Source organism: Schistocerca serialis, chromosome 2 (genome assembly GCF_023864345.2).
Source record: "Schistocerca serialis cubense isolate TAMUIC-IGC-003099 chromosome 2, iqSchSeri2.2, whole genome shotgun sequence".
NCBI classification, from domain to species: Eukaryota; Metazoa; Arthropoda; class Insecta; order Orthoptera; family Acrididae; genus Schistocerca; species Schistocerca serialis.
The window spans coordinates 476,345,481-476,361,632 of NC_064639.1; the positions used below are offsets into that span (position 1 = coordinate 476,345,481).

The 16,152-nt window shown below is 43.6% G+C and overlaps 1 protein-coding gene across 1 annotated transcript in view; it reads left to right on the forward strand.

Annotated features, from left to right (window-relative positions):
- Positions 1-1,569: 1,569 nt before the first annotated feature.
- The window catches only part of LOC126457402 (SH2 domain-containing protein 4B-like), a 606,090-nt gene continuing 591,507 nt past the window's right edge, over positions 1,570-16,152 (forward strand). Inside the window, exon 1 of the mRNA XM_050093662.1 lies at positions 1,570-1,772. The gene's annotated coding sequence lies outside the window, so the exon portion shown is untranslated. The remainder of the gene's footprint in view (positions 1,773-16,152) is intronic.

A 16,152-nucleotide genomic window follows, 5' to 3' on the forward strand; every position in this document is an offset into this window, starting at 1 on the left:
AGAGTCGCTTCTGCCTTGGTGCCAATGATGGTCGTATGCGTGTTTGGCGCCGTGCAGGTGAGCGCCACAATCAGGACTGCATACGACCGAGGCACACAGGGCCAACACCCGGCATCATGTTGTGGGGAGCGATCTCCTACACTGGCCGTACACCACTGGTGATCGTCGAGGGGACACTGAATAGTGCACGGTACATCCAAACCGTCATCGAACCCATCGTTCTACCATTCCTAGACCGGCAAGGGAACTTGCTGTTCCAACAGGACAATGCACGTCCGCATGTATCCCGTGCCACCCAACGTGCTCTAGAAGGTGTAAGTCAACTACCCTGGCCAGCAAGATCTCCGGATCTGTCCCCCATTGAGCATGTTTGGGACTGGATGAAGCGTCGTCTCACGCGGTCTGCACGTCCAGCACGAACGCTGGTCCAACTGAGGCGCCAGGTGGAAATGGCATAGCAAGCCGTTCCACAGGACTACATCCAGCATCTCTACGATCGTCTCCATGGGAGAATAGCAGCCTGCATTGCTGCGAAAGGTGGATATACACTGTACTAGTGCCGACATTGTGCATGCTCTGTTGCCTGTGGCTATGTGCCTGTGGTTCTGTCAGTGTGATCATGTGATGTATCTGACCCCAGGAATGTGTCAATAAAGTTTCCCCTTCCTGGGACAATGAATTCACGGTGTTCTTATTTCAATTTCCAGGAGTGTAAATGCGTTATCTGGCGACCTTACTGAGGCAAGAATTTTTTAATTTATTCAGTATTATCTTTCAGGGCCATGACGTAGCACTGGTGACGTCCAAATTTACCAGTTTAGATTCACAGTCAGTTAATTATTGAAAGGGTATATATGAGTCACATTTTTTATTACTAGGTTAATCACATTTTATTATTGGTAGGTTACGGAATTTATCTGTTGGGAGGTTACAATATCTCTTGTCTTGCTTATCTCTCAGTGATTTCATTCAAGTGACTTATAAACTTCTCTATGTCCATAGTTTCTAATCAAGTGCGAAACACACGCAGACACAAATAACAAAAAATGGTTCAAATGGCTCTGAGCACTATGGGACTTAACAGCTATGGTCATCAGTCCCCTAGAACTTAGAACTACTTAAACCTAACTAACCTAAGGACATCACACAACACCCAGTCATCACGCACAAATAACAACAGGCGCTCGTTTACAGCCACTACGTCCCCCGCACGCCAGGGGCGCTACATGTCTTGAGATTATTCGGCCGTGTGTAGTTGTATACGGCCGTCCAACTAGTCGAACGAATACGCTTCAAGTGGACGCTTGGCTTCAGTTGTATGTATAGGCTACAAGGAACAAAGAACCGACTCGAAGTTCAAATGTTTACCTCCTGAAAAATGATGTTCGTGATTCCACGTTGTCTTGCTGTGACTTACGCTTTGTCGTCTCCCGTTGTAGCACCATAGTTGCAGTTTGCGGCGGCAGCGAGGACGGATGCTGTGCCCCTCCCCCCTCTCCGGCGCCTCGGCAGGAGGGGAGTGGGGGCGGGCAGCGGCGGCGCGCCCGGCGCGGTCGCCAGTCGGTGCCTCGCCACGCCCGCGCACAGTGTTCCGAGCCGGCCGGCCGGTCGCCGACAGAACAGCACAGCTCACGCCTGCCAGTGCCGCGTGCCTCGTAGCGCCTTCATGTCGCCAGTGCAGCGCCTCGACTGCTGACCGCCGCCCGCCTTCAGACACCCGCCCGGCCTGCCGCACGCTTCCTTCCTCCTACAGTCATCGACATAAACACAAGGTAGGTGGCTCACCTTCCGGGGATGTGTCTCCAGTACCACGCCGACTCCTTCCGCGATGCTCTGTTGGCGTCGTTCTACTCTGGAGCCCTTCTTCGGATTGTCTCCAGTTTGATGGTCATCCAGGTCCCGCACGCAAAGGAAGATGGGTTCGAGTAACAGAAGTCTACTGAAGAGAGCGATGCTGACGTTCTGTTTTGACCAGTGACGTCACCATCGACACTGGAGGTAGTGAGGACCGACTGAAGCGTAACCCGAGCTCTAGGCTGATTGGAATGGTGGCAGTTTGGTTGCGATTTGGAGAGGTGAACAAGTGTATCACCACAATCACACATTTTCTTGAATAAGTTTGCGATCATTGTTGATTTTTGTGGGTAAAAATGTGTAGATCGCATACTCCGCTAAAATGTCTATTATACATAGGCCTTCGTTTGATGGACAATATTCCTGAGAATGTACTTTGGAACACCGCACTGTATGGGCGTGAATCACGAATTGTGGGAAAATGAGAAAAGAAGAGAATCGCAGCGTTTGAAGTGTGGTGCTACAAAAGAATGTTGAAAACTAAGCGAGTTAATAAGACGAGAAATTAGGAGGTTGTCCGCAGAATCGGCGAGAAAGGAATATTTGTAGAACGTTGACAAGAAGTAGGAACAGGGTGTAAGGACGTGTGTTATAACGTTGTGGAATAATTCCATGGCGCTAGAGAAACCTGTATTTAGTAAACTGAGGGATAGATACAGTTTGGAATACAGGTTGAGTCAGGAGGAAAGCTACGTGCTTTGAAGGGTGATAATATTAGTGATTCTGAACGAAAAACGTCATAAGAACGTATGTTCTGGTCTTAGCAGTTTCGGAGGAAACTAATGAAATCAGTGGAGAACAGGGCAAATGGAGATGATAGTAAATGAAAGTTTCTGATCCTATGTTTTGTTTAATTGTGCAAATTTCCTCGCAAAAGATGTTCAAAAAGTCCACCGTCAACTGCAGCGCATTTTGAAGCTCTTGTTGACAGCTGTTGTATCGCTGGTCTGAGCTCATTCGTACTGTCCTTCACCTGAGCACACCCGTGTGAAATACGAGCGGGAAGTTCTTCTTCTTGTCCACTCTGCGCGTATAGACTTCGCTCTTAAGCCAACAAAACAAACAGCAATCTAATGGAGTAAGATCGGGTGACCTCGGTGTCCAAGACACGACTCCACGGAGACCGATACAACGCCCAGCACACGTTTCACTGAGCTACTGTGTCACTGGCTGTACGGAATGCGCAGGAACTCCGGCATGCTAGAAGTACGTCGTGTTGCCAAAGGATTATCCTCCAGGTATTATGGTTAACAAATTTTGAAAGTTATAAAGATACCGTACTCCATTAACACGGTTATCTAAAACAACTGGACCGATGAGTTGGTCACCAGTAATTTGTGCGCATTGAAATGGCCCGTAAAGACAACACTATATAGCTAATGCTTGAGTCGTTTTCGCGTATGAGTGCTGAGAACGGCATGCGACTGAAGCCCGTGATTTTTAAACAGTTGTGTGCCGGATACAAAAAAAGGAAATATATTCATTTGAAGTTTTTCGTTTAGAATTACCAACACAGTCATGTCCTTTCCCTCCAGAGTCACCCTGTATATCCAACACACAACTGATGACGTCTGCTGTAAATGCTGGTCTGAGATAAAGCGATGGGCATAGTAGAGGAATTCGTGACAGGCTTATCGAACCAGTTGGGAAACTGATGACAGAAAAAGAATGGTTTTATACATTTCTTAATTTATAAGGAATTTTTGGCTACTACCATCTACAGAAAACTTATTGAATCTGACGTTGAAAGTTTTTATCTGATGACGGCAATAGCCGAAACGTCGTTGTAAATGACGTCCAAAAATGTAAAATAAAAAACCACAAACCAAAAATATATCGAACTTCGTCGAACTTCAGGTTTCTGTTACCCCTGAACAACTTTCGCATTTGTCAGTAATAACAGGAAACTCTTGCCTTTGATCATGATAAAGAACGTTTTACTGAGTACAAAATAACAACAATAATTACATGCATTTATGTTTGTCTTTGTAAACTGTACTTGCATTAAAAGTAGTTGCTTTGGTTACATATAAGGGCAGAAATTACGGGCTCAACTGAGTTTTATTACTTACAAAACACAATTTGTATTCTATAAGGATATAAAATACACAATGGACTAACACTGATTCTAATTACGTGCAAAACAAGAAACCAAAAACAAAAAAAAAAAAAAACGGGGAGTCGTCGGCTCACATTTTCTCTGTATCACATTTGTTTACAACAAAGAAATAGATTAAGTGATCTAAATGACTTCATTCACAAGAATCATTTATTGCTAATTTACAAGTTATACTTACATCCTGTATGGAATTAGCTGTTTTCCCACTGAGACATATTTTCAAGGCTGAAGCCATTAATAACTAGGACATACCCACCTGAAACCTCTATAAATCCGCACCAGTCCCGTCACATAATAATAATTAAAACACGCATGACTGTATCATGTCATAGCCGACATACTGATTAACTGTATCACTATGAAAATTTGACGTATTGTATTCTTCAGTACTTCCAGTAGCTGTACCAGTATGTCGATGATTCCGGCAATCTACCATCAACTGGAACGCCGTGCTATTTTTTATTTTCATCCTCTGACAGTTCATCTTGTGCGGCCGATCGCCGTGGGTTCTTACTCCATCAGTCAGGTACAATGTTCTTCCTCGTTCGCATTGGAAATATGATACATTTACCTCCACCGAAAACACCCTGAAAACGTACTTCTCCAATGTTTCGTGTATTATAAATCTCGATTGCGTTTTATTTCAATATATTCGTTTTTTGACCAGGCAGCCGTGATAGATCTCGTCGCACTAATAACGATAAGCGTGTGTAGCAAGGTTAAACAGCACCTTGCAGACGTAATTTACCTTCGTAAGCAGTCGTTTACAATGGTTTTTTGTATCTTGCCGACGTCACTGACTAGCACACTATCAGTAGTATCGAAAAGCAAAATTTGTCGTTTTAAACGATCTAGGAAGATTATATGTGTATTTTGGCGGTGTCTTTGATCGTTCCATCAACAGTCGTCGTCTGTCAATGGTTTGTCCAGAAAATGATGCAGAGCTCTTTCTCATAAACCGAAACACTGTTACGTTTATCGTCTGCCTGTACGTGGATATCGTCCCGTAGTGATGAGATAAACAGGGACAGATATCGACTGTGACAGGCAGCAGACACAACAGATGTTTTGTTGTTGTCTTTTTTTATCGTACCACACTGTACATACACTCAAAGGAGAAACTCTTTGAGATGGCTTTGTTATTTCGAAAAGAGGAATTAAACATTTTTTGTTTACCAATGAACCTAATGACTCGCTGACACACACTTCTCAGTATCTTCACAACTGCACCTACCTCTGTATATAACGAAGTAGAACGTCTGATTCACACATACGTACGACTCGTATTTCCGGTGTTTTGATGTTTTGGTCGTCGGAACACGTACCGCCCCTGCAAATGCGCGCGCCTTCGTGGCCCAGACCGCTTACGCACTTTTGTGCGGTGGCACTCGACTCGGAGGAAATCATTTTGAATACTGGTCGTGGAAATACTTGGTCACTACTGGGGGAGAAATGGTATCGTAAAGTTCATCACAATACTGTTGCTTTAATGTCGTAATTTAAAATGGAAAGCTCTCTGTAGTTCATCGTGCTGTAATGGTGTGTGACTGTAAATGGTTGATCGCAGCCTCCTTTGGATTTTCAAACCGTTAGAGAGGAGTATTGAGCAAGCAGTAAAGGAAACAAAAGAAAAATTCGGAGTAGGTATTAAAATTCATGGTGAAGAAGTAAAAACTTTAAGGTTCGCCGATGACATTGTAATTCTGTCAGAGACAGCAAAGGACTTGAAAGAGCAGTTGAACGGAATGGACAGTGTCTTGAAAGGAGAATATAAGATGAACATCAACAAAAGCAAAACGAGGATAATGGAATGTAGTCAAATTAAATCGGGTGATGTTGAGGGAATTAGATTAGGAAATGACACCTAAAGTAGTAAAGGAGTTTTGCTATTTAGGGAGTAAAATAACTGATGATGGTCGAAGTAGAGAGGATATAAAATATAGACTGGCAATGGCAAGGAAATCGTTTCTGAAGAAGAGAAATTTGTTAACATCGAGTATAGATATAAGTGTCAGGAAGTCGTTTCTGAAAGTATTTGTATGGAGTGTATGGAAGTGAAACATGGACGATAACTAGTTTGGACAAGAAGAGAATAGAAGCTTTCGAAATGTGGTGCTACAGAAGAATGCTGAAGATAAGGTGGGTAGATCACGTAACTAATGAGGAGGTATTGAACAGGATTGGGGAGAAGAGAAGTTTGTGGCACAACTTGACTAGAAGGGATCGGTTGGTAGGACATGTTTTGAGGCATCAAGGGATCACAAATTTAGCATTGGAGGGCAGCATGGAGGGTAAAAATCGTAGAGGGAGACCAAGAGATGAATACACTAAGCAGATTCAGAAGGATGTAGGTTGCAGTAGGTACTGGGAGATGAAGAAGCTTGCACAGGATAGAGTAGCATGAAGAGCTGCATCAAACCAGTCTCAGGACTGAAGACCACAACAACAACAACAACAGAGAGGAGTAAGCTGTGCGCTGGCGCGTACTTTTTTCCTCTTTCTTCTTTATCATCAACAATAAAAACACGACACTACACTAAACATGTAGTCATTACTCGCCTACAGTTCAGCACACATCAAAACATCCTAGCTTTGTAAAGTAAAGGTGCCGAATTGATGTAGATATAGAAACTCTTTTTCAATTTAGGTGGCTGACCCGTTGTAACAATCCCATACTGGCACACGTTCCAAAGCCTTCCTGTCACCTAGGAGCGTCAATATGCGAATTCACAGCACACACCATTCACAGCAGACACCATGGGCACATTCCTTGACTCTAGTTTTTTTTTTCTTTTCCTTTCTGATCCATGATGTGCCTGCAGAACGTTCGGTTCAAAATGTAAGCTGCATTTCATGTATTACATTACTGAGATGTCTGCTGGAACAATGGAACTTTCCATTATGGCGATACTTAAGAAACGCAGTGTCGCTCAAGAAGTGTTTTCAGATGACTCGGGTCGTCAACTTTGAGGACTTGAAGTGGTCCTCCAGCTCTGCCGTACTTCCCAGTAACCCGGTAATTCCGTTCTCTAGTACTGTCATTGGTATGTCTGGAGCTTGTCATGTATCTCGTATGCGTAGTGATTTAACATTCACAGACAGACGATGCCAGATGAATTCATTCTCATGTTGTTCACTTCTGCTGTGCAGTAATCCACCAGCCCATACGCAATCGATAAATGGCTTAAACATAACATTAAAGAACTGTCTTTCGACGTTTATTACTTTCGAGTTAGGTCTTCCCACTTTATAGTCACGAGTGGTAGACCTGATGAGTGGATTCTTACTCGGGCTTGTTCTGCCTCCTTATCGGAGCATTTAATTTATTACGCGATCTGAACGTCACATTAAAATGATGCATTCTGGTATATCTAGCTGGCACAAAACACATTGTTATTCCCTTCGAGGGGAAACAGATAGTGACTTAGTGTGGGTAAACGTGTATGTTCTAACTCATTAGAAAGAGTCCCACAAATGAATTTGGACTGACTCCGCTTAGCCTGAAAATGCTCTTCTGCTGAACAGGACCCTGAAGGGATTGAAGATTCAGTGCTGACAGCTTTAGACATTTGCATTACAATACACATTTCGTATTCATAGAGAAGCTGAGGTGAGACTAAGAGCCTAAGCCTAAGCGAGGTAACTGTAATTTCGTAGCAGAGAAAAATCCACCGTGTGGTGTGTGGTGGAGGGTACATTGTCAACCAGAATAATTTCTCCTCCTCTCCTCACACTCCCTACTCTATTTATAGACGATGCGCAGGAAGAAAGACTGTCGGAAGCACTCCTTCTCTAATTATAGCGTTTTGGTCATTACGCGAGACTTATGTCTGACTGTCTGTCTGGAAGCTAGAAAGCTTAGCTCTACCCATAGCGCCGAAGTTGTATCGAGAGAGAGGAAGTAAAGACAGTAAAAAGAAAAGATATATGTTCTTCAGGAATTTTTTTACTGTCGCCAATAGTAAACCCCGTATTACTATCGTCAGCCGGTATGTTTCGCGTTCTGTTGTTGAATGGTTGGAATAAGTAACGTTATGTTTTACCCGACTGTGTAGTTACTGCAGAACTGGCCTTGAACAAGAGTAAATTTCACCATTTACACTGAGATGACTAGTGGTAATTTTGATGAAATGACATTTTGCCTCGGCTTACTTAATCGAGAGACTGTAAGTACTTGTAACATGCAAGCTTCATCTAAATGTAACAATATTTTTGAGCTTGCTCTTTCTTTCTCACAAAGCAACAGACGTTACTGATAAAAAATAACGCGTCCAAGCACATCAGCTTGCTTTCCCGTGATCTTTTGTTCTTTAGTGTTGTTCTTCGCCTACTTACATTTCCGGTAAGAAAGATTAAGGACACATGCCACATTGTTTTTCTATGGAGGAATAATGAGGACTGTAAATAGAGTTGTGCTACACCAAAACTATGTTTCCTTATTTTTTGTACACTACATAAATGGCGTAGTAAATGGTAGGACTACTGGTAGTGTTGGTAGAACTGCTAGGGAAAGAAACAGAAACGAATGTGTTACAGAGAAAATGTGAGCCGACGACTCCTCGTTTTTTTGGTTTTTGATTTCTTGTTTTGCGCGTAATTAGAATCAGTGTTAGTCCATTGTGTATTTTATATCCTTATAGAAAACAAATTGTGTTTTGTAAGTAATAAAACTCAGTTGAGCGCGTAATTTCTGCCCTTATATGTAACCAAAGCAACTACTTTTAATGCAAGTACAGTTTACAAAGACAAACATAAATGCATGTAATTATTGTTGTTATTTTGTACTCAGTAAAACGTTCTTTATCATGATCAAAGGCAAGAGTTTCCTGTTATTACTGACAAATGCGAAAGTTGTTCAGGGGTAACAGAAACATGAAGTTCGACGAAGTTCGATCTATTTTTGGTTTGTGGTTTTTTTTATTTTACATTTTTGGAGGCAATTGCGTTTTATAGTGCTTCATGATAAATCTGTATTGTTTTCTTTATTTTTACTACAGCATCCCTCTGTTTCACATTACAAATCAATAATTTTCGAACAAAACCTGAATTAAACATTGACAATTTCAGTTTTACTATAAATATTGTTTATTCTTAAGTAAGAGACAGGAATATAACTATACAGAACAACAATGTTCCGTAGGCTACATGGCCCTTTATGTATCCTGACTCAGTTTCTGGAGGGTTTACTGCATCCAGTTTTTAGGGGACTCTAGTAAGACACTGATCGCGTAAGTATAGAAAGCGATAACGCCCGATAGATACGCAACACACCCAATCTGCAGGTAATGCAAGTACGACGTCAAAACCTACCACAGTTACAAGGGAAACTAACGTAATGTAGGCTTACTTATGGTAGTCTACAGTAGCCTCTGGTAGTTTTACAACTATGTAACACTTACTGAGAAAATTCCTGTGCTCAGAACAGATACCTTCCCGTTTATCGTTACGGTATTCGAAGGAAATACGAAAGGTTTTTATCTTTTGCTCCTAACTGTAAAGTAGTTCCCAAACTGGTGAGGACAAACGGAAGCCACGATAAAGGGAGCTGTGTTTGTAAATCATGCTTTCTTTGTTTGCGAGGTCCCCGCTTACGTGCTTGCCAGTGTTTTCCCAGCGACGATAAAGTTGACTCTACCCGACAACAACCGAGGCGAAGAGTGGGAGCTCGCCGAACATATCGCCGCAGGGCCTGTGTGAGGTTAAAGAAGGCACTGCCGGCGGCAATGTTATCAACTGTCTGATTAACTTCATTCATGTTCGCAGTGCTTCAAATCGTGCTCTAATTACCACTGCCCCGACACTAACTTTTTACTAGAGGCTGTAAATTAATTTCATAAATACTTTTTACACCTGTTACCCTAATAATTTCTTTTTGCAGACTCCATTGCTTTACCTACGCAGTTAGCGGAAGTGAACGGCGCTCGTCTTGTCTCCACTCGATATTCGTAGGCCAAACTGCATTCTCTGCGTGTCTGAGCGACTGTCAGGCGTAGGATCCTGGAATTTTCTGAATATCATCTTCATAATTTGTTAGTTGTAGTTACAAGGTATTCCACTATTTCTTCTATAGCAATACTTCATTCTTAGGCTCATGGATTAGTTCCACATAACTCAGAGGTCAAGGGATATTGTTATCGCACACGAAGCGATGTTACCGGATTCCTTGGACTTGCAATCGCTGGTGGAAAGAGGTTTCTGCCCTATTTGTCAATAATATTGCTTTAGAAAGCTCATCTACCGAAACGCTAAAAAACTATCTTATTTTAGGAAAGCATGTCATCCGCCGATTTAACTGACGGAACATCCAACAAAAAGAAGAGAAAATTATTTCTGTGCAGTTTTATTTGATAAGAAAATAATACAACAAAAATGATTCTGGATCATTTGGTTGAAATTTCTTCGTAATGGCTAATGCGTAAATACTATGTAATTGGAGTCCTATTGTAATGATGAATGACGTGCAGTTCGATGCTCATTCAGTTTGTCCTCAGGTATGATAGCTCTATAGTGTCGTGGAAGGACAAATAATTGTTTTCAGAAACCACCATGCATTATCTTCGTTAAATTCTAATACTCGGATATGGCGAATCGCCCTCGACGAAAAAAGACTGCGCAAGATCCTCTGTCGGATGTCACCTGGCTACCTTCTCGAGCAGATAGACCTGAAAGTTTTGTGGTCATTATTGTTCCGGCGGTCACATTTGTATCCAATTTCTCTTACTTATAGTTTGGGGACACCCATAGGTTTTCTTACGTTCTCCATCGTAGGCAGCAATAAGGGGTGTAATGAGTATTGCATGTATTTTAAAATCCCGTCCTCTGTCCAGATTTCCCCTTGAAAAGTCGTTGGTGCTTATCGTGTAACTCAGTGCTCTGACAAAAAATAGCTACAATCTGGTTGCACTAGAATTCCTAGATATTCTTTAGCAAGCAGGCTAACAATAAAGACTCATAAGCGAAAGCAGCCCGGTCATACAAACGGTAGTGCCACCCTGTGATGAGTCCCTGAATTTGAGTCCTAAATATTTCAAAAAATCAGCTACCAGTCACAGTTACTACGGCAGCAGAATCTACCAACAACGCGTTGTGGCGAAATACTTTCTAGATGCCCCCATAGCTCTGCTTATTAGTTGAACAGTGTTTAAAACTGTGCTTTATTATTGACCTTAGCCACTTTTAATTGTATTCATCTCTTTGAAGGCCCCTGCATTGTTGTGCCGAAAAAGCTCTGTTTTTGCTTTACTACTGAAGTCCCTTGATCGGTATAGCTGCGTCCTACGGCGGATCTTTATGTATCTGTTATGCCCATCATGCCCTAGTTTTTGTATTCCAGTCTTTGTCAGCCTCTACCTTTGTCTGGCACTATCATTAGTGTTGTGTCTTACTTTGTGCATAACATTAAGTAGAGGTGGATTACAGAGTAGTGTGGCAATTGTCGTTGTAGGAAAGATGGACAGAAGCAGAAGTGATTAACGAACAAGTCAACGCAGTAAGCATGCGATTTACTTAACTTGTATTTCTCCAAGCGAACGAAGGCTCAGTACAGATAATGCAGCTATTACAGTGTCAACAAGGATGAGGATCGCTGAACTAAGCACGAGCGAAGGTGTCGGAACGCCGCGTTGGGTCCCTCAGATACCGCGCGACAACTATTGTCGTCAGACGGTAACTTGGCATTCCATTAGCATCTTTGATAGGCCGTGGGGTGGTATCGATACCTGATACCACAGTTATTATTATCATTATTATTATTATTGCTGTTATCACTATTAGTGGCAGTAGCTGCAGTGGCTCAAGTACTGCCAGTATTAACTTTATTAGTTCATAGTTATTATTATAAACTCAGTTCGCCACACTCAAATCATTTTAATACTATTTGTCCTATTGAAATTTTTATGTTAGAAAGATACTGTATACACTCCTGGAAATGGAAAAAAGAACACATTGACACCGGTGTGTTAGACCCACCATACTTGCTCCGGACACTGCAAGAGGGCTGTACAAGCAATGATCACACGCACGGCACAGCGGACACACCAGGAACCGCGGTGTTGGCCGTCAAATGGCGCTAGCTGCGCAGCATTTGTGCACCGCCGCCGTCAGTGTCAGCCAGTTTGCCGTGGCATACGGAGCTCCATCGCAGTCTTTAACACTGGTAGCATGCCGCGACAGCGTGGACGTGAACCGTATGTGCAGTTGACGGACTTTGAGCGAGGGCGTATAGTGGGCATGCGGGAGGCCGGGTGGACGTACCGCCGAATTGCTCAACACGTGGGGCGTGAGGTCTCCACAGTACATCGATGTTGTCGCCAGTGGTCGGCGGAAGGTGCACGTGCCCGTCGACCTGGGACCGGACCGCAGCGACGCACGGATGCACGCCAAGACCGTAGGATCCTACGCAGTGCCGTAGGGGACCGCACCGCCACTTCCCAGCAAATTAGGGACACTGTTGCTCCTGGGGTATCGGCGAGGACCATTCGCAGCCGTCTCCATGAAGCTGGGCTACGGTCCCACACACCGTTAGGCCGTCTTCCGCTCACGCCCCAACATCGTGCAGCCCGCCTCCAGTGGTGTCGCGACAGGCGTGAATGGAGGGACGAATGGAGACGTGTCGTCTTCAGCGATGAGAGTCGCTTCTGCCTTGGTGCCAATGATGGTCGTATGCGTGTTTGGCGCCGTGCAGGTGAGCGCCACAATCAGGACTGCATACGACCGAGGCACACAGGGCCAACACCCGGCATCATGGTGTGGGGAGCGATCTCCTACACTGGCCGTACACCACTGGTGATCGTCGAGGGGACACTGAATAGTGCACGGTACATCCAAACCGTCATCGAACCCATCGTTCTACCATTCCTAGACCGGCAAGGGAACTTGCTGTTCCAACAGGACAATGCACGTCCGCATGTATCCCGTGCCACCCAACGTGCTCTAGAAGGTGTAAGTCAACTACCCTGGCCAGCAAGATCTCCGGATCTGTCCCCCATTGAGCATGTTTGGGACTGGATGAAGCGTCGTCTCACGCGGTCTGCACGTCCAGCACGAACGCTGGTCCAACTGAGGCGCCAGGTGGAAATGGCATGGCAAGCCGTTCCACAGGACTACATCCAGCATCTCTACGATCGTCTCCATGGGAGAATAGCAGCCTGCATTGCTGCGAAAGGTGGATATACACTGTACTAGTGCCGACATTGTGCATGCTCTGTTCCCTGTGCCTATGTGCCTGTGGTTCTGTCAGTGTGATCATGTGATGTATCTGACCCCAGGAATGTGTCAATAAAGTTTCCCCTTCCTGGGACAATGAATTCACGGTGTTCTTATTTCAGTTTCCAGGAGTGTATGTGAAACCATAATCCGATGTAAGAGAGGACCCGATGACCGTAATGAGATCAGGTTAAATAAATAAATACTACTCTACTGCTGTTTCTAGTGCCAGGGCAACCTTTCTTGGTGCTACAGCAGGTATCGTACCATCTAAACTTTTTTTTCTATTACGATATTCCTACTCTGATTTTTCTTGTCTGTTCCTTATAATAATTTTTCAGTTCGTACTTCATGCCATTCCCATGTCGAAGTATACTTCCACTTGTTCAGAAGTACGCTTTGAAGGCTTTATTTCTCAGTTCCATATTCTAGCTCTTCGTTGAAGGAAGCAATATTCATTTTCCAGAATACACTCTGACACCTTCTTTTACTACGGCGCTTTCCCAATTTTGTTTGAAACATATCGCTATTCACCTTTGCCATAACTTTGTTTACCCTCAACCGATTTTAATTCATTGGTATGCGATCCATTATGTTGGCAACGGTCTTGCCGCAGTGGTTACACCGCTTCCCGTGATATCACCGAAGTTAAGCGCTGTCGGGCGTGGTCGGCACTTGGATGGGTGATCATCCAGGCCGCCATGCACTGTTGCCATTTTTCGGGGTGCACTCAGCCTCGTGATGCCAATTGAGGAGCTACACGACCGATTAGTAGCGGCTTCGGTCAAGAATACCATCATAACGACCAGGAGAGCGGTGTGCTGACGCCGCGCGGGATTAGCCGAGCGGTCTCAGGCGCTGCAGTCAGGGACTGTGCGACTGATCCCGGCGGAGATTCGAGTCCTCCCTCGGGCATGTGTGTGTGTGTGTGTGTTAGTCCTTAGGATAATTTAGGTTAAGTAGTGTGTAATCTTAGAGACTGATGACCTTAGTAGTAAGTCCCATAAGATTTCACATACATTTTTTTTGTGTGTGCTGAACCCACGTCCCTCCTATCCGCATCCTCCACGGAGGATGACACGGCTGTCGGATGGTCCCGGTAGGCCACTCATTGCCTGACGACGGAGTGCTTTTTATCCATTATGTTCAGTACTTCTATCATTTTCATCTTTGGTAAAAGTGTAGTTGTCTGAGAGTCTTCTTATTGGCTCGACATGGCATTCATGTTAAACAACAAGGGTGAAATGCTACAATGCTTTGTTACATCCTATTTAACAAGAACTTGTCTTTCTTGATCTTCCACTGAGATATTTCGGTAATCATAATTATGTGGAAATATAGTTGTCTAAGATCACATAACTAATGAGGAGGTATTGAATAGAATTGGGGAGAAGAGGAGTTTGTGGCACAACTTGACAAGAAGAAGGGACCGGTTGGTAGGACATGTTCTGAGGCATCAAGGGATCACAAATTTAGCATTGGAGGGTAAAAATCGTAGAGGGAGACCAAGAGATGAATACACTAAGCAGATTCAGAAGGATGTAGGTTGTAGTAAGTACTGGGAGATGAAGAAGCTTGCACAGGATAGAGTAGCATGGAGAGTTGCATCAAACCAGTCTCAGGACTGAAGACAACAACAACAACAAGAGAAGTTGATAGTATTGTGTCACAGAGTTGAATTTCACGTAGCTGTTCTTCATAGAACACAAAAATCAACACGTGTTCCGGCTTCTAGTGTGACGCTAGACATAGAGACAATTGACAGAGATTTTTTTTTTTTACAGCTTGAAGTTCTGTTGGCTGTAACCAGAAGGTGAGCGGGTTTGATGGGTCAGTGGTGAAGGGTCACACTGTAGAAAAGAGTTTGGTTTCAGTCCACTTCCCAGGTCGACAATTCTTTTTCTCTTATGTTAATTTTCCCCTCGAGTACAGGTCACGTGACATGTAGTCGGATGAGAGAAATGCTTGATAATGCAGACTAGAGAATCCAACTGTTGTTTCATAATCAGTTTTCACGACATTCTGTTACGCGTTTGGTTTGCTATAATGAAGTTTTTGAGGCATAGTTGTGAGGAAGAACTGCCAAAGCATGTCAGTTTTATTCATCGCAGCTAAGCTTTGCGTTTCTGTTGTATTTACAACTTCCGTCCAAATTGGTTCCACATCTAACAAATAAAACTGTTTACAACTTGAAAATAGAGCTTAATTAGCGATAAAAATGTATTTAACGTGAGGTAAAAGTTTCGTAAATTTCTAGATTCGGTCATGAACCCGAGTTATTGTTACTATTAAGCGCACATCATACAACAGTTATATGACGATCCTCTCAAAAATTATATTGGGTTACTAAAACAAGAAATAAGTGTTGATTTTTCAATGACGAACGCCTGTGCGAAATATCATCCATCCGTGACCCAGAACTATCAGCTTCCACTTGCGAATGTAGCAAAATATCAACGTGGATTCTTTGCACCGCCCGACGCAGATAAGACTAGTAAGGAATGCGATTCATGAAGACTGGAGAAAGAAGGTCTCCGAGTAGTAATTAGAAGAGAGATTTGTTATCACACAGATATAGGCAGCTGATCAATCACATGGATCGTATCCACTGAGCCATGCGGCAGCGGAGGACACCAACATACGACAGCACAGCTGCAGGAAATGGAAGATTAGGGCCGCGTCCTTTACCGATCGCTGTGACGTCACAAGCGGTGCGTCATTCCCAGTCACCTGCAGTAAGCTGCTGCTGTTTGTCCTAGTATTTACTGCATGTCTAGACACTCAGGTGGCACTTGTTTCCAGTACGATATTGTTTGCTCATACAGTCCTGTGATGGAGCAGAAACACAGGTGGTGAGATATTTGTTTCCTGACAACTGAAACTGCTTATGTAGAACCGTGCGAGGATATACAGGGTGGCCCATTAATAGTGACCGGGCCGAATATCTCACGAAATAAGCATCAAACGAAAAAACT